The following is a 23,521-nucleotide window of genomic DNA, read 5'->3' as shown; positions in this document are numbered from 1 at the left end:
AGTATCTCGCCGGCAAGAATTCACTCGGACAACCGGATTCTTCTACAGCAAAGCTTTATTGCTTCATCTGAAGGAAGACCCCGAACAAGGAAAATGGTGCTGCTTATATACCCCTCCATGTGACGTGTCAGCTCCTGATTAGCTGCTCACTCATCACCCCACTACTACGCCACGGGATGGGCAGTGACTTGGCACGAATTTACTCTTGCACCTGTGCACATTACTTGTTTACCAGTTAGGCACAGTGGAGGCTTGTAATGGCGATTGCTCATGGCTCTCCACAATTTCTTCTGTTACTTGTACATTAGAGAAATTATGACTCTTGTACACAGGGGGTAAATATACCAGAAGCTAGCGAGTGAAACTGAAATCTACTCAAGAATGCATAAATAAATGCATGTATGTGATTTGTACAAAAAGGTGATAGAGACATGGTAGATTAGACAGACAGACAAAGAGATGGTAGGTATCAACATGGTTTTGTTTCTAATGCAAAACAGAGAAGAAAGAATATTTCCTATCAATACTCATAGCTCACACATACCCATGGAGCTTATTAGACTTCACTTTTGTTTATTATCAATAGTAAGTATTTGTGTGTGACGTATGTGTGGGCATGCACTTTCCACATTATCATGCGGAGGTAAGAGGACAACTCTATGGAGTTGTTTTCTCTCTTTCCAACTTTGTGTGCATCCTGCGGATCGACTAGATTGCCAGTTTTACATGGCCACGGCTTAACCCATTGAGTCATCTGCCCTGTGAAGAGACTGGGATGGAAGAGGCAAGGAATGAAAGAGCCTGAGGCAAAGGCAAACTGTGTGGAACACTGTCTTCCCGGCACAGCATGGCTACTGTACTCTTGATCTCAAAGGTAGCTGGCATTGCCTAAACAACATTGGGTTGTCAACAACCTATCAAGGAAGAGAGGAGGACTCGGGAGACCCCACTCCTCCCTAATAAGAAAGAAAATTCAAAAGGGAAATTTACTTAAAGCACCAAGAAACAAAGCCACTGTCACAAAGGGCAGCAAGGCTGAAATCTCAGAGTATATGTTTCAGATGCAGTTTCCCAATAGTAATGAAAAAAATCTCATGCATCTTGTAGCTTAAAACTTGAAATTTATTATAGTACAGTTTTGACACAAAGAGTAAAAAACAAACAAACAAACAAACAAACAAACAAAAAACTCATAGGTTTCGGTGGGTTCAACTCAAAATGTCATCAAGACTGTGTTCCTAGAAGTTGGTGGAGAAGAGTTTCTCAACCTTCCTAAAGCTGCCACCCATTAATGCAGTTCACATTGTAGCAAAACCCCCCCAACCATAAGATTATTTTTTATTGCTACTTCATAACCCTAATTTTGCTACTGTTACGAACTGTAATGTAAATATCTGTCTTTTCCAACCGTCTTAGACAACCCCTGAGAAAGGGTCATTTGACCCTCAAACAGATTGAGACCCGCAGGTTGAGAACCATGGTCCTACTGTCCTAGAAGGTCTGCATGTTCCTTCACGCTGTCTCTTCTGTCTTCAAAGGCAACATAGTAGTATCTTTTAATCTCTCTCCCTCCTTGTATAAGGAACTTATGATGGCATTGGGTCTACTTAGGTAATCCAGAATAAACTCATCTAAAACAGTTAACTCATTAAACCTTTGTCATTTAAAGTAGCATGTTCACAAGCTCTGGGGATAAGAATGCCAGCATCTTTATACCCTCCCAGGGCTCTCACACTCCTTTAGAAATGGTCCTTGCCTCTGGTCCCAACCCACTCGCATGGAGCTGCTGACATTAGCAATATGCCGGCCTAGCACCCTGAACTTTACTCCAATGAGAAAGCTACCTGATTTGGTCATTTCCATAATGGCTGTTGTCCTCAGCTCATGAAGAAGGTCATCGTGACATCTCTTCGGTCTCACACATTCTGCACACTAACCAGACAGACAGTGAGCCTTCAGGAAGGTCCTCGAGTAGGTGAACGCAATGGTCAACTTGAGCCTCTCACTTTGTAGATGAAGAAATGATGGTTGTAAGTTCAGAGAGGGCAGGAGGTGAGACCAGGATGGGACATTTCTATGTGATCCCTAATCCAGCTCCCCTCTCCCTTTAATACAACTGAAATGGAAAAGGCGAGTCTTGGAGCTGTGGAAGGATGAGGAGCAAACGTGAACGAGGAAAAGAAAGCATGTATTGAGAAAAAGAGGGGAGAACCCTGACTGTCATGAACCAAATTTGAGAAGAAAAAGCAAACAGAAGACATGTCAGTTAAAGAGACAGCTGCCTGGAAACCTCCAAGAGAAAGCAGCCAGAAAGCATAGCTTCTAGCCATGTTTCCCCCATAGCTATGAAGTGCACATGTCTCTTATTAAAAGGGATGCAGTACTTATCACCTTTGACTACACTTGCAGAGAGCTAGACTCTGTCGTCGTCTCCCCCCCCCCAACCCCCGTTTCTTCAAGCTCTCTGCAGCTGGAGGAGCATTCCTCCACACATCAGCCTCTTCCTTGTCCTGAGTCTCTACCTTACTGATGGACGATCCCTGCTTACCTTTCAGTTACTCTGCCTTTCTCCACCCTGTTCCATACTTGAAAGTCTTTGGGATGGCTCAGTGGGGCAAGGGTGCCTGCCACTCAGCTTTACAACCTGAGGTCTATCCCTGGGCCCTACACGATGAAAGGAGAGATCTAACTTCTGTACAGGTGCCACACAAATAAATACATCAATGTAATTTTATTTTTAATAGGAAAAGAAAAGCTGACCTCTAAGAACTGCCCTGTGGAAAGAGGGAAGGACCAGTCCCAAGTTCAAAGTGGTCACCTTGCTCCAATGACGGCTGGGGCTCCTGTGGCTAAAGATCTCACATCTCACTAGGAATTTCTTTTCCTTTCAGATCCAGGAATCGGGCCCCATGGATGTGATCTTTAGGGGAGTTTTCCATTTCCTTCCTGGCTTCCCTATTTTAGCCACACCTTTATTCAATGCAGACGTGCTCAGAGACTGGATGAGAACCCACTGGAGATGCTATTTGTCCCTGTGCAATCCTTTATTGTGGATTCTAAGTCCATCTGTCCTTTTCCCTCAGGATCTAAGGGGTGACAGACTTCACTAGAACACTGTTTTGTTTTGCTTCCAATCCTAAGGTTATTTTTCTGTAGATTGGATTATTAACTTAGTAATGATGATGCAGATCCTTTGTATATTGGGAGCATCCCTGGCTCGGTATGTGGTGTTCAGGGAGCAGTGGTTCCTCAAGTTCTCCTTCCCTTCCACTGACCCTGCCCTGACTCTGCTCAATAGTGATCTCAGGAAAAAGGCTAGAGCTGGCTTCTTGCCCTCACCATCTATGAAGGTGAGGTACGAAGAGCTATGCCGATAGGATGCTTTACAAGTTAGGGGTTTGCTCCTTTCCAAGCATGCTGAGCACTCACATTGAAAGGAAGAGGAACGCTCATTTGAAAGCAGCCTGTCTCCGCTACAGCATTACTGAGATGCTGAAGGGCTTCCACGGTACGCAGTCTGTAACAGAGCACGTGTCCCCTGTGTGCATGCAGCCCACAGGTCAGGAAGGCCCATCTCGACTCTTTTTCTTCCTAACGAAGTGCTTAGAGGCTAGACAGTGACATAAGAGAGATTTCATTCCCATGGCTGGGTTTGTGTTTCCACTCTAAGCATGGCAGCCCATTTCACACAGGATCTGAGGAATGGCAAGGCTAAAAAGTGGAGTGTCTGTTGTCCAACTGTCTGAGAGAAGTTATAACACCTGATAATCATTAGGGCATTGCGCATATTCTCTCTCACCAACCACAGAATTTAATATTCCAGCTAGTAGGAGGCATAAAATTCATCTGGTTAAATACTTCTCTTTTATAGATAAGAAAACAGGAATCCAGAAACATGAACTGCCTGCCTAGGTCAGACAGCTGCTGGAAGCAGAGCCAGATGCAAGCTTGATTAGTTTTTGGCTCCCAGAGCAGTATACTTTCAAACCTCAGGAATTTAGTGTTCCAGATTATAAGGAGGGAGGACAACACATGCCAGGCCTTTAAGAAAACTTTCAAAAGCCCTAGAACCCATTAAATTTGTCTGAAAACCTTATCTAGAGGGGACAGAAGAAACAGTAAATGCAATCTTTACATTTTAATATAAGGGAACTTATATAAACATATATGTAAATAGAAAATAGGCTTAGATTTGTGGCACTAGCAGAAAATTGCAGCTGAAAAACCATTCTAAGGGGGCTGCCTTGTAGAGCAAAGCAGCCTTTGACAGCAAATGTGGCTACATTGATCTAAAATGGTGATTTTGAAAGAAATCTAAGTGCTTCTTGCTGATCCATGGAGTGTCCCGTGTTTCATGCTTACTGGCTGCTGCAAATACTGGCAGATAACGGCTCTGTGCACTGCCCAAGGGCATGACTGAGCCATGGATCTAGAGTACAGCTTGGCTGTCACTGTCCAATCTGCTCCACAACTCACTGTCTAGGTGATCTTGGTCCACTCGGGAACCTCATTGCCTCCTGTGGTTCCTGGAAGAATCAGTACACTTAGGAGTTTGAAAGCAGCATAGGTTCAGTATAGCCAGTGGGGGCTGGGAAGAGAGAGAGAGAGAGAGAGAGAGAGAGAGAGAGAGAGAGAGAATATTTAATCTGAGACTTAACAGTCTGTGCTTAGATTTTGCTGAAAGGACCCAGATGTAGCTGTCTCTTGTGAGACTATGTCGGGGCCTAGCAAACACAGAAGTGGATGCTCACAGTCAGCTATTGGATGGATCACAGGGCCCCCAATGGAGGAACTAGAGAAAGTATCCAAGGAGCTAAAGAGATCTGCAACCCTGTAGGTGCAACAACATTATGAACTAACCAGTACCCCGGAGCTCTTGACTCTAGCTGCATATGTATCAAAAGATGGCCTAGTCGGCCATCACTGGAAAGAGAGGCCCATTGGACTTGCAAACTTTATATGCTCCAGTACAGGGGAACGCCAGGGCCAAAAAGTGGGAGTGGGTGGGTAGGGGAGTGGGTGGGAGGGTATGGAGGACTTTTGGGATAGCATTGGAAATGTAAATGAGGAAAATACCTAATAAAAGGTATATAAAAAAAAACAGTCTGTGCTTATCTTGGCATTACATCATTTCAAAATTTGGGGGAGGGGGGGAGCATGCACCAAAGAGCCACCAGAGGGAGCTCTGTGGTCAGGCTGGAATGTCAAGGTGTCCTGTTTTCATTGAGCCTTAGATCTGCACTCCTCTTTGAGTTGAGGCTGCTGTGTGAAGGCAGCTAGAGTCAGTCTCTGGATGTCTTTTCTTGAGTTCGAGTGAATCTGAAAGCTGCAGCTGTTCATAGTGGTCATGGCCAAAGGATGCTCGGAAGGTGATGTCACTGAGAGGCTTTCGCATAAAAGATACTGCAAGTGTGTATATCGATATACAGATCGATAGATAGATAGATAGATAGATAGATAGATAGATAGATAGATAGATAGATAGATAGATAGAGGATGAATGGATGGATGGACAGAGAGGCAGACAGACAGTGCATAGATGAATGGACAGACAGACAGGAAGGTTGTAGTTAAAAAAAAAAATTATACATTCAGTCACAGTTGCCCCTTGAAGCATTTCTGGTTAGGAAAGAGAAGAAAGATCCATGCCAGGCAGTGGTGATGCATGACTTTAGTGTCAGCACTCAAGAATTAGAGGCAGGCAAATCTCTGTGAGTTCAAGGCCAGCCTGCCTGGTCTTCACAGTGAGTTCCAGGACAGCCAAGGCTAGACAGAGAAACCCTGTCTCAAAAAGCAAAACCAAGAGAGGGAGAGAGGAAGAGAGGGAGAGAGGAAGAGAGGGAGATATCCAGGGATTGTGTTTTGGAAGGTGATCTGGAATTGTAGACCTTAGCCTGAGGACGGAGAGCAGTGCTCCTCTGACCACACAGCTCACACGTCTGTGGCCAGCTCAGGTTCATTTTCAACAAATGTGTGTAGCTTCTCCTGGACAGGACTGTATCCAGGAGTAGCCCAGACCCTGCCCCAGCCTATACTGTTCTCTGTCATTGTACCCTAGCACCATGCTTCTAACCCTTCTCAAGGCCCAGCCTCTGGCTTCATGATTCCTCTTTACCCCTCACCATACCCAATGTGTTCAAAAAGAGGTAGATGCTGCTCTCAGCTGACAGGGATGCCAGGAGACCACTGGCTCTTCCAGAAGTATTTTTGTGTTTTAAAACTTAGCTAAAATTTTGAGTTCTGGGCTTTTTTCCCCGCATCTCTTTGACTTGGACTCTTCTATACCTTGCATGTATGTATGTCTATGTATGCATGTATGTATTTCTATGTATGCACGTATGCTTATTTTTGTGTGTATCTTGCTGTGGAAAGACACATCACTCCACAAGCCAAACCATGTTTTTCTAGCCAACACACAGCCAGACCTTGGCTCCTGCCATCGGGGCAGCCACACTACTCTCCTGAGTTGCAGCTCAGACCTGGGCTCTCATAGCTGAGTCTGCTTTGTTTTTCTCTGTGTGTCCTTCTTGCAGCTTCCAGCTTCTCTCCCTGGCTCTCCTGGGCTCGTCACTCTGGTCCCTCTTTACCTCATGGGGAAAAAAATTAGAAACTCGTTAATACCTGAACAGTAATTTCTCCCGTCAATAGCATTCCTGACTAGGGTGCCTCCTCACAGATGGAAAGCCCACCTCCCCACATCCTTCTGTCTGCTTTCTAAGTCTTTGAGACCCTATGCGGATGACATCATCTTTGCCTTTGAAAATCCATGTAGATGACATCATCTTTCCCGGGGAAGCGAGTCCTGGTGGTCTCACTTTAATGCTTAAGTGTATTGGAACCTACAACTGCTTCTTGATTTGGGAGGGTCCTGAGGCTATTTAGCCTCTTTTCAAAATTATACAATTAAAAAAAAGAAAGGAAGGGAGGATAAAAGAAAGGAAGGAAGGAAAGAAAAAAGTAAGGAAAGAAGAAAGGAAGGAAAGAAGGAAAGGAAGGAAAGGAAGGAAAGGAAGGAAAGAAAGGAAAGGAAGGAAGGAAGGAAGGAAGGAAGGAAGGAAGGAAGGAAGAAATGGTGCCACTTAGGTCAATATGCCTGTTACCCTTCCGTCAACTCCCTGAATCCTCGACTTATTTCTCTGTCCTCCTGATATCTACCCTGAGATGACCAGGGGCTGGCCTACAGGGAATATAGTCTCTTTCTAAAGGATGTTTGCCAAACTCTGAACCAAAAAGAAGCAGGACAAAGGGGTTCCACCATCCTTACCACTTGCCTCAGAGTCATAGAATACTGTCATTTGTTCCAGGATGTCTGGGGTACGACTTCATCACGTCTTTAACTGTGAAAGGAAATAAAACTTGAGACATGTGATTCATGTAATTTATGTCAAATAGCCCAAGAGTTCTTTGTGAGCTTTGAAACCTGGGGCTGAGAACATAGCAGAACAGGCCAGGACATGCCCGGGCAGGCCCGACGTTACATGTCCTGACTGGCCTGGTGCCTCCCTATCTCCCACCCTTCTGACAGTCTGTTGATGTTTAAATGGACCAATCATGTGAAACCGCGCCAATTCCTCCCCCAGCCCCACCCCTTTTCTATAAAAACCCCTAGCTTCCAAGCCTCGGGGTCGAATCCACTGTCTCCTGCGGGAGATACATTTCGACCCTGAGCTCCGCCATTAAACTACCTCGTGTTCTTACATCAAGTTGGCCGTCTGTTCGTGATTCTTGGGTGCACGTCGAATCGGGAATTGAGTGGGGGTTTCCCCACTAGGTTCTTTCAACTGCACTTTTATAGAATTGGGTAAACTTGAGAATTAATTTTACTATGGCAATAGTTTTTTTTTTTTTCCCCAGCCAGGCCCTCCCACCAATTCATTTTCCTATATTGTTTTCACTACAAACTCTGGCCTCGATATTCAAGTACCTGCCGTTGCTTCGGGGTGGGGTGCTGTCAGGTGAATGATTCTCCCCGTGGCTGAAGGACTAGGGATAATTATGGGGAAATTCTGATTCCTCTCCTGAACTCAAGAGCATACAACCTGGGCATTCTCGGAAATGAGGTTAGCCCTGGTTCACACCATTGTCCTAAGACATTGTCTGGTGGGCTCTTCAAATCCTAGGAACGGAAGCAATGACAGAGAACAGGAGTCGAACACTTTGCTTTCCCAAGCAAAAGAGTGATCTGTGCACGCCTTGGGGCAGGCCAGCGGGTGGGAGCTCGCGCTCTGGCAGAAGCCAGGAGAGCTTCCGACTAGTTCCTCCAATCCCTACATTCTGTGTGTCCCTGACACTGCTGTGCTCATCCTTTCTACCTGAGAAATGGTGACAGCACCGTCGTCGTCCGAGCGATGTGGCACCCTTACAGTGCTTGTAGCAGTGAGTCAAGTGGCTGCCACTCAGTAAAGGCCGTGTGAGAACTGAGTACTGCCATGCCCCAGACCGAAATGAGGCCAGAGAAGTTACAAGCCTCACCAAAGACTGCAAATCCCAGGAGGGGCCACAAGGCGCCCTGAAGGCAAACACCCCTCTGTCCTACACAGCTCTGGCTCCAATATCCAGGGAGCCTGCTGAGGCTAAACCATACAAACAATAAGTTCTCAGCTTTGTCCTGCTTCCCACCCACTCTTGGCAGGTAAAGGTCACTTGACCTGTCTTCAGGTGGCAAACCCGAGGATATCTACAAATCCTCAGGGCCCCAGCCCCAGCACCCCACCCCACCCCCAACCCCAAGGGCCTTTCATTGTTACTGTGGTTTGAAATGTGGGCGGGAACATCTGCTCAGGACCTTCTCCTCTGGCTTTCAGCGCCCCACCCCTCGCTGTCAGCACTGCGGGTTCGCTCTCCTGCACACTCCCACAGTGCTGTCACAGAACCCCGAAGATATTAGCATCTTTACTCCTTTGCTCTGAAGGTGACTCCGTGGCGCCCTCCTTCCAGCCCCCTCCTCTGTCCACTCCTACTTGTTATTCTAACGAGGCACCCTTCTCTAGGAGGCCTCCAGCTGCCTGGCCTTGGTGGGTGGGGTTGACTCCTCTAACCTCCCTCCTCTTTCTCAGAGTCACTTCTTTTGTTTCCTCTCCCCGGCTCTTTGAGATTAATCTCGTCCCCACTGTGCTTCTCCGCAAGGGGGTAGACTCTGGTGACGTCTTCAACTCCCAGTGCCCCCGTGCATCCCGATCAAAGTTCAGACACCTCATCCCAGGGAGAAAAATGCCCACTTGATAGTTTCACTCACCCGTCAGATTAAGGACACAGACAGCTACTGGGACGCAAAATTGTCATTGTTCAGGTCTCAGATCCCAGGGAGCTGCCACCTCTGACGTTAGTGAGTGACCTTGAGCTGACCAAGAGAAATGCTGCTCTCTTCTAACCTTCTTGGCAGCCAGAGTCCCCCCAGGGGAGCTGTTGTCTCAAGGATGAGCAAGATCAAGACAGGAAAATCACATCACTGTCTGCGGAGAGGAAGAGTCTCGGGCTGTTTTATGTGGTTAGGAAGCAAGTTTTGGTTGTTGTTGTTTGTTGTTGTTGTTAAAGATTATTGCTTAACCGGGAGGAGGAGGAGGTTAGCCATAAGGAACCTTTATTTTCTGATACGACCCCACCCTAACTCCAGACAAAAGGAATGCAGATGAGCGAGAGGAACCGCCCCTCTGGCTACCTGCGCCCTGACTTTTCTATTCGCAATGGTGAATGCGCTCCCTGCTTTCTATCCCGAGCCACGCGATTTCTTTTGCCACATGACACTGTGCCCTAGAGTATGGTTTATTACTTCTCCCTCTGTGCCCACAGGGCTCACGGTTCCCTCTGGTTCTTTCCAAGCCTTTTGCTTCCTCTGGACCAGTGGAGTTCCCTCCTTCATCCACTCCCACAAGCAGGTTCCTTTTTCTACCCTTCACCGCTTTGCACACACAGCTGCCAGGGAACACCGCGATCAGCACTGAAGGTGAACGGAGTCGCCAGCAGATGGCACTCTACAGAATGCTCTGAACGTGGCAGAACCGAATGGTTTAAAAAAAAGTCACAGAAAAGCACCAAGGGTTCACTCAAACCAGCGATCTCCATATTATTTTTACTTCTTATACACAGCAATAGAGCATTTGGTCATATACAGACACATTTATTCACTTGCAACATCTCTATCTTAAATGTTAATATTACATAAACATGTCTAGATAAATCTCTTAACCCGTTTCCTAATAGTTTCTCCCTCACTAGAATCAATATTATAAACCTTCCAGAGAAATCACTGATTTAGAGTATCTCAGATTTCCTTTTACCAGAAGGAGTGCCCTTTTCTTAATTACAAGAAGGTTTTTAATTGATTGGTTGTGTGTGTGTGTGTGTGTGTTGTTTTTTGAGACACAAACTCACAAGCATGTATTGGATCAAATACTTAGCTGTAGGCAAAATAACCAACTCACACTGCTTTAAACAAGAAAGGAGTATGTGAAGCAGCTTGTAGAAGAGTTTATAAGCCCAGTAAGACAAGGGTGGATGTAGGTGCCAAGAAAACCAAAAGGCTGCTAAGGTTTAAATTATTGGTTCGATTGCAAGCTGTTCTGTATCAGTAATCCCCTGGGGACCAGGAACAAAGCCTGTCATCAATATAAAAGGTAAACAGGCTTCAGCCACCCAGAGAGCAAAGAAAGCCCAGCTCCCTGGAAGTAATCTCTGATTCATACAGGTCACTTCCTCCACAGTAGTGTGTGCCTGCATCCTGAACCAGGCTCCAAGGCACCTACCTCTCTAATTCCCTGCCTCTGCAGTGGAGAAGAAACAAGAGGCTGGAAGGGACACTGTGGAAACCAGTGTACAGTATCTGCAACATTAAAAAGTGTCTCTGTGAGGAAAAAGTTTGACGGGCAGGTGCTGTGAGCTCCACACGACATCCTAGGCTCTGAGTTTTATCACGAACTGGGAGCAGGAAGGGTGAAATAACAAACTGTATGAGGGCACAGTGCTGTGTTGCAAAGGAAATCGCCATGGCTTTGGAGAGCCATTCACCATTGCATTCACCATTGAGAACACAACAGGTAGGGCTTGGGTGATTCTATTACTAGTTGGGGAAAATGTCTCCAATTTTATGGGGACAGATTGGTAGAGCATTCTTCTCTTAACCACTGAGCCATTTTGCCAGCCTGGTACCTCCAGATGTTCTGTGGCTGGTCCCAAAACAAACAACAGCAGCTACATCATTAGAATCATTAGCGTCAACATCAGCAGAGAAAGCCGATGAGGTTAGAGCTGGGGTTCCCTTGGTGACTGGTTGGTTATACGTGTGTGTCGGGCCACAGAACATCAAAGTAGCAGTGACTGAAACACACTAAATGTCTGTTTCTTTTCCGCAAAATTCAAAATGAGATGCTTACTGTGTTCTTCACAGTTGTCAGGAGTAAGACTTCAATGCATGTCCCCAAACGTACAACTGTACCATCTGTTCCAAGAAAAAGGCAAGTGAGATATGCTTTTCCTTTAAAAAAATGTGTGTGTATGAGTAGTTTGCTTACGTTACATCTCTGAACCACTTGCACGCTTGGGGCCCTCAGAGGCCAGAAGTCGTCTCCAGATCTCCCAGAACTAGAGTTGCAGACGGTGGCGAACTACCATGTGGGTACTAGGAACAGAACCCAGGTCCTCTGGTAGAGCATTCTGCTCTTAACCATCGAGCCATCTCTCTAGTCTCTTTGAAGCATAACCCTGAAATTGCACACTTCACTTCTCAGACCTGTTTGGAAAGTCGCTCCTTGGCCACATCAAGCTGAAAGAAAAGCTATGACACATTGTTCTTGCTAACCATGTCTTCAGAACTACTGTTATTATGGGGAAGGGGAAGAAGGGTGTCGTAGATAACTGATGTCCTGTGCCACATGTAGTGTGGTATAATCAGATTGCAAGAGCAGGTCTTAGGGAGCTATTGCAATGGTGGGACAGCCTCTTTGGGATCTTGAGACGACTGAAGACTAATGCCTCCCTAGAAAAATCTCACAGTTTGTGGTGCACATAGCCCTTCATGGAGAATTAAATAAAGGCAGAGGAAAGATGCCAGAACGACCTTGTACCATCACTCACTACCCACCCTGCTCCAGTCCCACCTTTTCTCAATTCACAGCCTGCAGTGAGACTCTAGGGGCACTCTTTAGTCCCCTACATCTTGTCACGTCGAGCTGGCTGAAATCCCAGGCTTCCCTCAACGTATCTGTATGATCTCTGTGATGTATCTTCCTTCTCTCCCTGTAATTCCATTTCCTCATAAAAATAAAACGTAAATAGAGGATCTGCCTCATAAGACAGCTCTAAGGATTAAATGAGCTAATGCATATGTTTGCTGGAAAATAATACAAAATAATAACTTTAGATTGTTCAATTTGTGTTTTGTCTATAAGTACTGCTCTAACGCGAAACCGCATGATAATAGAACTGTTTAAGATCCATGTGAGTAATTTTCAGTTGCATCAAGGCAGTAGAAGTATTTGCTATAAAGGATTTGGCTATCATCATCATCCAGAACATGATCAAACTTATGCTCTGACACCCACACCACTCGTCACATCCAACATCTTCAGACCTAAGGCACTTGAATAAAAGCCTTACAACCGATACCCCAAAGCTGCCACCACAATCCCCAATAGTTTGTTGTAACTGCCATCATGAACCAAGGTCATCTCGGTGATAGGAGTAATGATTAGAAGGCCACTCAAAGGAAATCCCTGAAGGTCTGGGAAGCTTTCCAAATACACACATACACTGCCCTAGAGATTGAAATCCCAGGCTTAACTAATGACATTGCTGAACCAGTTCGTACCGTTCACAAGAGCGGATTGCCTATCCCTCTTGTTGGTTCTATGCTCAGTGACATCCCATTGGTAGCTTGGAGTCAGATATGGTGGGAACGTCCACACCATTGATATCTTCATTCCCTGTAAAGCAAGAATCCCTCACACCCTCTTAAAGATGATCACCAAGTATTTAACAGCAGACCACTGCCGTGCACCATGGAGACAGGTTCACTGAAGGAAGCGATTCTATTACCAAGAATCACATGCAGTTTTTGGATCTGCTTTCTGGTACAGTGGCTTGGGACAGGGTCCAGAATACAATGTTAGGCAGCGTGTGGAGCAAGACATGTGGGTACTGCAGTAGACGGTTTCCAGGACAGCCAAACAAGTTGTTTTTCAAGGTATAGGGAGACATCCATTTGTTTGAAGGGGCATGGTGAGAAGCTCTGTTGTGTGGGGACAGCAGGCTCATCAGACACAGCTTTTGTCTCTATGATGTTTCTGATGTAGGCAGTCGACAAGACATGATTACAGAACTAAGTGACGCATGCTACCCAGCAACAATGAAAGAAGCATAAGCGACTTGTGCAGAAAAAATAATTGCTCAAGAACCAGAGGACAACAGAGTGGGTGTCTACTATGAAGCAGGCATAGTTCTGGATTCTGAGGACTAAAACAAGCCAAATAGACCTCATCACATCACTGTGCCTCCCCAAGTGTGGTCAGGCAACTGTTCCCATTAAAACCGCTGTTTTTATGGGAGCAATAACGGTCAGTGTAAGTGTATGCTATCTCCCAGCCAGTGAGATAAGGTACTTTATATTGATTGTAATATCATTGTTAGACCAACCCTGTGTTTTATCTATTACCATTTTATAGCCGGGAGAAATGGAGACAAATGAGACTAATTGTCTTGCTTTACCTTATACCATGAGAACATGGCAGAGTGGTGATTCAAACCTGAAGGTCTGACTCGAGTGTTCATGTCCTTTCTATTAAACAAGCAAAATACAGAACAAAACTCATTCTTAGGGTCTAAAGTAACTGAAGGGCAAGCTCTAGGACTGGAGCCGCAAGTCTTTCCATTTTTATCCTGGTCCCTAAGTGAGTCTGGTTTCTTCACGTGTTGTGATACAGTTCCCTAGAGGTGATTTCTGATAATTCTATAAAGGATTATAATAAAATAACTTTAGAGTAAGTTATCACAGAATCGGGGGATGAAGGATGTGAAGTGGTCATGGAAGGTTCTTTAAGGGAGTTTCTCACACCTGCAGCAGAGATAGACCCCTTCCACATGGAGATGGATTACTGCGGCAGTGCCATGGGAAGGAGAGCTGTCTGGCACCTGGGGAGGTGGAAGACGTTCACCGTTCACAGTGGCTAAAGGCTGGGAAGGCAGATCTCCTGACTAGGGGAACAGACAAGAGTGATGAGTGGAGGTGAGTCAGGGGCACATGTACAAGGCTGTGATGTGTGTGCCCTGCCTGAAGCTGACACATCTACCAAGGAAAGAACTGCCCTTGCACAAAGATGTGGCCCTGGTCAGATCTGGAAGGAATGTACTTGTAATTTACATATAGCAATAGGGAGATGTGGAGATCCTAGAATGTTTTATAAAGGGGTTGGGCATGGTCGGAGTTAGATGACTGAGGGAGGGATAACGCTGTGAAATCCAGATGGGACTGTAGATTCTGCTTCCCATGAGAATGGGATACAGGATAAGGATATAGGCTGAGGCTGCCACAGTGGTTTTCCCTAACCTACGTGGCTTTAGGTTTAACCTATGTGGAACACTGAGTTTTTTTTCTCTCTCTCTCCTCTCTCTCTCTCTCTCCTCTCTCTCTCTCTCTCTCTCTCTCTCTCTCTCTCTCTCTCTCTCTCTCATGTGTGTCTGCCTCTCTGTCTTTGTCTCTCTCTGTCTCTGTCACACACACACACACACACACACACACACACACACACACACCTGGCCCGTCTGAGTCAATGTCCCACTATGTATTCCTCTAAGGCCTATAATTCAGAAAAAGATACTCCTGCCTGCCTCTGTTTTCTGAGTACTGGGACTAACATTGCATTCTAGCATGTCCAGCATAAGTTCTCTGTCAATGGCTATCATCAACCATCCACTCTCAACTCAGGTGTGTTCACACTAATTAATCGTCACATTACATGCTACCCCAGTATGCCACTTAAGCCTTACAACTACATCTACTCCGAAAGAAACCAGAAAAGAAAGACCAGAGATATCAAGTCTTATACTCAACTCAGCAGCAGCAGTAGCCTAGAAGCAGAATTTGGAGACAGGTAGGCTGTTGTTGCTTTGTTCCAAAGCTGCTCTTCCTTTCACACTGCCGATAAGTCTACACACACACAGGGCAGAGCTGGGCATCCCTAGAGTCCTACAAAATAGTATTCGTGTGGTGAACTCAAAGGCACTCAATTTCCTCTTTAACACTCATGCCACAAACAGCTCGGAATGAATCAAAGTCCCCCTGCATCACACAGGGGCAGTTCAGTTCACAATGATAAAACACAGCTCAAAGTGCTTTAAACCAGGGACGGAAATAGTCTGTGTGACTACAAACCCGCGTTGAGCCCAGCAGGTCATCAGCCTCTCCATTTCAGCTTTGCATCTCCCTAATGATCTCATCTGTACAAGAGTTCTCCCCTGACCACAGGGAAAGACAAGAGCCCTCCCTGCTTCCATCTGACTTGATTCACTCCCAAGGGGATCCAGTCGAAAATCTGGATGCGAGGACCCCAAAGGGCTGTTCTGGACCAAGTGTCAATCCCATGAGATGGGCCAAATGAGCCTGAGTTTGGAAAGCTTCCCAGAAAGCACCCCCAAATTACAGAGGTCTTAGCAACAGAACCAGACATTAGGTGAGGAATAAATTACAAGAACCCTAAAGGATTCAAGTCCTTGTGAAACCTGTGACGCACCCGGCCTTCATTTTTCTTAGGAACTCATTATGGGCGTCTTCCATGACAGGGGCATTGTGGGACCTGTTTTTGATGAGAGTCCCCCTTTTTCAGTTTCATAGCATTTAACATAAGACATTGAGAAGAGATGCCGGGGAAGTAGGGCTGCTGATTTCACGGAGCTATTTAAGTGATAAATTTGAATAGCTGTAGATTTAGTAAGAAAATGGTAAGTAAAGGTGAAAGATGTGATTTCTAAGGCTAAGGAAAATGAGCAAAATCTGAGGAAAGAAGAGGAAAAATCATTCCAAAAATTAAGAAGTCAGAGAAATGGGAGCATGTTGACAAAGGGCGATTCCAAAAAGCGTAAGTCTGCCACCTCAATCAAGATCTCTGTGTTAAACTGCTGAGGTAAGATGTGCAGGGCAAAAAAAAAAAAAAAAAAAGATGTGCAGGGCTTGTTCTGTTATGACTGACAGAATAAGCCAAGTATAAGAGAAAAAGATGTTGCTACGCTAACTGATGTCCATCACCATGACAACACCAAGAGTGGAGCACAGTGATGCTATTAACATCCCAGATATCAGACTCTTAACTACCCTGCCCTCACCGTTCTGTAGTGTTCAGGGTGATGGCAATGGATGTTCTCTATTTGTTTGCTTCCTTCCCTGCAGATTTTATTCACTTTAAGGTTACTGGAAACTGTAGTTGTATTCTACTGAATATCTGATTCAACGATAGCCAAGTATTGAGGGAACTCTTTAAAGGAAATGGGGGAAACGTAGGAGACAAGACTGTGTAGATTTTTGGCCGAGCTGAAAGCAAGAACAGTTTACCAGGCAGGGCCAGGCAGAAAAACAGTTCATTTGGAGAGGAAGGAACCAGATTATTAAGACAACCGTGCTTCTTAAACTGGGTAAAGCAAGCTGTGTACAGCGTCCCAGATTCCCCTATACCTCTTATTAAACTCTAGACTCCAGCCTTCAGGGTAAGTTGCCATGTTAGGCTAAGGCTGCTGGCCCATAGACCACAATGCAATTAGCAAGGCATGTCCATTTAGGCAGTATAGCTGGGCAACAGGAAAAGGTTACAATACCAGGTTTACAAAGCCCCCTCCCCTTTTCTCTGTGTGTGGTTTTTTTTTTTTTTTTTTTTTTTTTTTGGACAGGGTTTGTTTTCGAAGCCCTGGCTATCCTGGAACTCAGTCTGTATGTAGTCCAGGTTGGCCTCGAACTCACATAGATCCACCTGCCTCTGCCTCTCAAGTGCTAGGATTAAAGGTGTGCACCACCACACCGGTTTTCAAAGCCCCTTTGAAATTGAATTTGCTCTAATGATTTCTTCCCTTTAAACCAGTACATTGCACAAGGCATCTGTGAGCACTCCTGCTCTTTGTTATGCCAAGTCAGTTCTTTATCCATGCTTCATTCTTTCAGATTTTTCAATAGCAAGAAAGAAGTTTCCACTTGTGTTTCCCCAGTTTCAATTCCCTGACTGGAGCATTAAGGTATAGGAAGAAGCAGACATTAAATGAGGTCACTAAAGCAATTTGTGCTTCTAGCCGCAGGTTTGTGCTATCTGGAAGGGAAGCAGAAAACATGTGGATGTATAAATAGAGGTGTAGAACACAAGTTCACAGAAATGCATTCTCTCGCTGTATAAGGATGAGCTCACATTTAGAATGCAAGGCTCACAGTCGGTTGCCTTGGTGAGGAAGTGGGATGCGGGATGCAACAGGGGACAACATAAGCAATTTCGGTCTTTCCGTCAGTCAGTCATGAGGACCAGATGCTCAGCTTTAGCCTTTAAGGCAAATTAAGCTGAAGGAATTTAGTAGCAACCTAAATCTTAAAGACTGATGCAGGAAATGTGGCAGAGGACTCCAAATTGGGTCAAGGAGGAAAACTCTTGAAAACTTCAGTCACTGTAAACATCATCCTTGGGATTCATCCTTTTGAAAAGGAAAAGGGAAGGGTGAGCTCCTAAAGGGTGGGTTCCCAGACCCCTAAAAAGGAAGGGAAAGCAGGGGCATATCAATAGTTATAGAAACACAAGTGTAGGCATCTATCGACTTACGTCCTCACTGCCCAGCCTTCAGTGTCTCCTCCCTCTTCTGTATCAGGCTGTATACTGGACCTGTGGAGTGTGAATAATGGAACCCACCCACAGGAAACCAGATCAATCCTGTTTGCAGTCATAGTTTTTAACACATTACATAGATCCATTGACTGATCTAACGGACTGAACAGGGGTAGCAGTACCCATGCGTAAACCTTGATAAGTCACTGGTCCAGTGTCCACTGACACAACAAGGAAGGGGTTAGTGAGGCACAAACCTACAGCAACGTCACAGAGGTTTCTTCTACACTTTCTAAAACCACATTGGCCTTTCCTCTCGTCTCACTGTGCTCCATTGTAAGTAAGAAATAAAACCATGTCTATCCCACCAGCGTATTTCCTTTAAGGGCAATGATCAATCATGAGAAAGAAAATATCATGTTGTGAAGAAGCAATCATTCTTATGTCAGATTAGAACATTTGGGACAAGCCACTCTAGAGGGACATGGGCCTTTTATTAAGAACTGTGTTAATGGGATTTGAACTCAGGACCTTCAGAAGAGCATGGGATGAGCATGAGATCTGATGCCCTCTTCTGGTGCATCTGAAGACAGCTGCAGCTACAATGTACTTACATATAAAAATAAATAAATCTTTGGGCCAGAGCAAACAGGAACTGAGTGAGCGGAGTTGACTGGAGTGAGCAGAGATCCTAAAATTCAATTTCCAACAACCACATGAAGGCTCACAACCATCTATACAGCTACAATGTACTCATATACATAAAATAAATAAATCTTAAAAAAAAAAGAACGTGTTGATGGCAGACATTGTGTAAAACCCAGTCCATTTAAGAGCAACCACCCTAAACTAAAGAAGGAGCCACCCACCAGCAGTTCTAACAGAAGCTGTAGTGCTCAACACACCTGACTCCATTAATGTCAGTCCTGGAAGTCAGGGAAAGTCGGTGAAAAGAGATGATGTCATTAGAACTTACACCAAAGACAGAGGATCAGATCAGAGCAGATTCACGGGTGGGATAAAAGCAAGAAAACAGACAAGAGGAATCTCCAAGTGATGATACCACAGGGAGATGGAGAAGCCAGATACGGAGTCTCACTGTGGGGAGTCTGGATGCCTAGAGACTCCCAGTCCTTGTGCCATTCCTAGCCCTGGGAGGTCTAACTTTACCTGTTTCCTGCCCTCCTGGTAGAGGCAGTTGTTAGCCTCCATCATAAAATGTTCTAAGATTTGCCTAGAGGATTTTCTTGAGTCTCCATTTCCCAAGGCGTATTATTGTCAATGATCAAATGCTTAGCTAAGTAAATCATGAGAGGAAGGGAGAGGCTGGAAGGAGAGAAAAAGAAAACAAATATAATCCTGGCCCTGGAAGAATTGAAGCATGTATAAACTGTTCACAGGCAGATCTTCTGCCAAAGTCTATCAGGCAAAACAATGGCTTTGGGTAGAGGGTAACCCCAGGATTTAAGACCCTTTCACCAGAAATGATCAACAATGATTGAAGAGAAATATAAGGTAAGTGGATGTTAGTTCTAAATTATTCTAAAATGGGCCAGTGAGATGGCTCAGTGGATACAGATGCTTGCCACCAAACCTAAGGACCCAACTTCAATCTGCAGAGTCAACATGGTAGAGAAGAGGGATTTCAGCTAGTTGTCATCTGACTGCAACACACACACACTTTTTGTTAAGAAAGACTATAAATTACCTTGGTACTAGGTCAAGGAAAAGACATTCTTTCCAAATACCTTTGCTATTTTCTTTTGGTCATTCTATGAGAGCTCACCCTGCTATTCAAAGTCCTGAAGCATCATTTAGGATGCTGCATGCATCTCTAGCAGGCATGGCTACTTCAAATCTCTCCAGTGGGTTGTCATAAGGGGAAGAAGATTCTCGGAAAGTCTCAGCACAGCTATGTCAGGCTACTCTGAGTATAGAGATCACCATGGCAACAGATGCGGGAGTTAAGGAGGATGGCATTGTTGTTTCCTTATAAGAGTCTCTCACCATCCCTTATTGTTAGAAGCTACTTTCTTCCTTTCAGTGCTTAGACTGAATTAAGCACACCGGGATATGCTAAATACGAAACACGTACGCCTGTGACTCCGTAGTTATTCATCTGGAAGTACTGAAAATATGAGTCTGACGAAGACAGAGCCTTGAGGCTAAAGGAGGTCCTGAAACGTTCAATTATTTCTCCAAAGGAAAAATCTTTCAACTGCTAAAACAAAGAATGAACTGTGATTTGACAAAGGAAGGCAATGCCTTTGAAACCGTCATTTGCTTCTTTCATGATTTTTGCTCTACTGTTTGCCCAGAAGTAGAAGAAAAAAAAAATCCCCAAATTGACAAATTTAACTCAAAATGGATCATTAGCGCCTCTTAATCTTCTAGTCTGGCATAAGACATGCGCTGGTATCAATACATGCCTGTGTAAACATGGTCAATAGCCTGACTGTTATGGAAGAGCCATGAAATCTCATTCTAATAACCAGTCTCCCTATGGGAAGCACTGGGGGAGGAAGAACTGCAGTGGTCCAGGGTTATAACTCAGCCAGAGAGCAAGAGCAAGCCTAGCTCATCTCCTCCCTGTAGGGCAGTAGTCCTCAGAGTTGGATCTTCAGGGCTGAGACAAGTCACACACCTGGATACATTCCCCACATGGCTCTAGGATGTAACATCACAGAGGCAAGTTGGGTTTCAGGTGAGGCTCAATTGTCCCAAATGCCACTAACACTTCTCTTACTGGAATCAGATTTGCCAGTGTAGTATCTTACCACGACCCCCACTGATCCTCACTTCTTGGTAATCACACTATTACAAAATGTTTCCCTAAGCTATGGGCTAGGTTTGTTGATTTTCTTCTAGTAGCAAGAATGCAGCAAAAGAGAAGGAAAACCACCTCTAATCCATTTCTGAAAGGCCATGACTGCATGGATTTATGCGTCAACTTGATACAAACTAGAGTCATTAGAGAAGCATCCCCAGCTGAGGAAATGCCTTCATGAGAGCCAGCTGTAAGGTGTTTTCTCAAGGAGGGCCCAGCCCATGGTGGGTGGTGGCATCCTGGGCTGGTAGTTCTGGGTTCTATAAGAAAGCAGGCTGACAGTAGAGGGAGGGAACTTACAGAGCCCACCTCCAGCAGGAAGACATGGCATCAAGTGAGGGGTGGGGTTGCCATCCCACAGTCACATCTCTGACCCATAGTTATTCCTGTCTGAAAGAATTACAGGGATGGCAATGGAGAGGAGCCTGAGGAAGAGAAGGTCCAGCAACAACCCCAAAGTGGGATCCAGCTCAAGGGGAGGTCCCAAGACCTGACACTAGTGCTGAGGCTTTGAAGCGCTCACAAAAATGGACCTATCATGACTGACCTCCGAAAGACCCAACAAGAGCTGAAAGCAGATATTTGCACCCAACCAATGGACAGAAACAGATGACCCCTGTTGTTAAATTAGGGAAGGCTGAAAGAAGCTGAGGAGAAGGGTGATATGTGGGAGGACCAGCAGTCTCAATTAATCTGGACCCCCAAGATCTGTCAAACACTGGACCACAAAACAGACAGCATACACCAGCTGATATGAGGGCCCCAGTGCACATACAGTAGAGGACTGCCAGGTCTGTGTTCATTCAGAGACAATGCACCTAACCTTCAAGAGACAGGAGGCCCCACGGAGTTTACAGGTCAGCTGGGGTGGGGGAATGGGGGGCATCCACATGGAGACAGGGGTTGGGGAGGAGGTATGGGATGTGGAGCAGTCAGAGGGTAGATGGAAGGTGGGAAATGGAATATGGAGTGTAAAAAATATTTTTTTTTAAGAGAAAGAAAACAAGCTGAGCAAGCCATGTGTAGGAGGCCAGTAAGCACCAACCCTCCATGGGCTCTGCATCAGCTCCTGCCTCCAGGTTCCAGCTCTGCTTGCGTTCCTGTGCTGACTTCCTCCAGTGACTGACTGTAATCTTGAAGTCTAAACTGAATAACTTCTTACCTCCCTAACTTGCTCTTTGGTCATGGTGTGTCATCGCAGCAACAGAACCCCTGACTTATCCTCTCTTACCCTCAGCTCTCTGTCCTGACGGTAGCCGCCAAGTGGAGAGGTCTATGCAGGTATGAGCTGAGGATGACCTAGTCTAGGTCGCGGAAAGTGAAGACGCCTTTGAAGTCCTTCGCAGCTGAATCCTGCCTGTAAGCATGCGACTGAGTGTCTGGGGCTGGATGGGGCCAAAGTCCTTTTGGAATCTGTGGATGAAAGGAGTGTTGAGCGTTTTCCTGCCAGAATCACGCTCGCTCGGCAAGGCCAGGGCTGGGGGTTAGGGGTGGGGTGGGTGAGAGGTGAGTGCGGGGGCCTGAGGCTTACCAGCGGCTATGCAGAGCTGTGGTCAGATGTTGCAGCTGCGGAGATGGGAAATGCCTGGCGCACTGTAGCAGCACATACCTTGCGAAAGAGGAATTCCTCGGGTTCCCTGTGATTCTCCCGTCTGCTCTTCTCTGCCTAGTTTCTTGCTTCCTCTGAGGCATATATGAGGAGCAATGATACTAAAAAAAACCTGCTGGCTCAGGTCTTCAGCCCCCACCGCCCTCCTGACCCCAGCTTTTGAGTCTTCTTTTCTCATCTCGGGTCGTTTGCCCTCTCCCCCTAACACCATCACCAACTTGGAGTTCCAGGGTGAAGCCAGGAAGAACCACTGATGTGGTTCAAATGAGCGCAGGTGTGAAGACTTCTGCTCCATCCTTCAGAGTCGTACACCGCGACGGCAGCATTCTGAGAGACCTGGGGGCAGATGTACTCAGTTAAAACCCAGCTGGGTTCCCCTGGGACCATAGAGATTGAGTTTTGTTTTTAAACGATTGTGCTTGGAACAACTGGTCATACATAGCGAGACACAACTAATACCACACATGTCCCGAGACCATGCTCCCTAGTATTTTCCTTGAAGTAGCATTTTTCTTTTAAAAAAAGTCCCTCTACTGAATGATTATAATTCAATTTTGAGGACCTCAATCAGAATTTTTAATAAAATGGGATGGAATAGAAAAGAATAGGATAGATTTAAGTGATACAGATGAACAAGTATAGTTTAATTTTATTGTTTATTATTAGTGCATATTTTGAATGTTAACTTGTGGTGTAAAATGTATTTGATAGGGGTTATCAAAAAATGTTTGAAAGCCACATTCCTAGATGAGAATTGGGGAAAAAAAAAAACTGTATCAGAAAAAAATAATTAAGTTCTCTTCCCACTGGGCAAATGGAACCAAATTTTAAAGCTTGGTTCAAGCTTTAACCATTGCTAAAAATTAACCACTGCAGCACAGTGATTTTTCCTGCCCCTCTTAAAATTAAAAAAAAAAAAAGCATGCACAAGCAACTAGACTGCCTCATGGTTATAATAATCCAAGGCTCTATGTTCAGCTAAGTAGACACTGTGCATCTCTCTTACAAGAGAAGCAAGATCCTGGAGTCCTGGTGATCCAAGAGCCTGTGAATCCTTGGCTCTATCATCCATTGGTTGATATAAAGCATGCAAAGAGAAGCCCTGGAGTCATTTTGGTGATGGGGGTTTTCAGGAACACCAAGGACTGTAATGAACTCTTTGTTGGTAGCTAAGGGCTACTGCTGCCTTCCAAGACACTGCTCTCCTAATCCCTGAAACCTGTGACTACTACTTTATATAGAAATAGCATCATTTCCTCTTTATATAGAAATAGCATCATTTCCTCCGTAATGATTTCAAGATGGGGA

General features: G+C 45.3%; 1 long non-coding RNA gene across 2 annotated transcripts; it reads right to left on the bottom strand.

Moving 5' to 3' along the window:
• Nucleotides 1-1,101: 1,101 nt before the first annotated feature.
• Gm32881 lies at nucleotides 1,102-22,007 on the bottom strand. Of its 2 annotated transcripts, none has more exons than XR_382897.2 (5): nucleotides 21,836-22,007; nucleotides 11,370-11,434; nucleotides 9,236-9,452; nucleotides 7,265-7,337; nucleotides 1,102-6,587 (listed from the first exon to the last, which is right to left on the bottom strand). It is a non-coding gene; the product is annotated as a predicted gene, 32881 (long non-coding RNA). The 2 variants fall into 2 exon arrangements; XR_382899.1 differs by having other exon boundaries at nucleotides 5,770-6,581.
• Between the last annotated feature and the right edge of the window lie 1,514 nt (nucleotides 22,008-23,521).

Source organism: Mus musculus, chromosome 13 (assembly GCF_000001635.26).
Source record: "Mus musculus strain C57BL/6J chromosome 13, GRCm38.p6 C57BL/6J".
NCBI lineage: Eukaryota > Metazoa > Chordata > Mammalia > Rodentia > Muridae > Mus > Mus musculus.
Note: the sequence above shows the minus strand (reverse complement) of the source record. Positions and strands in the feature narration are given on the sequence as shown.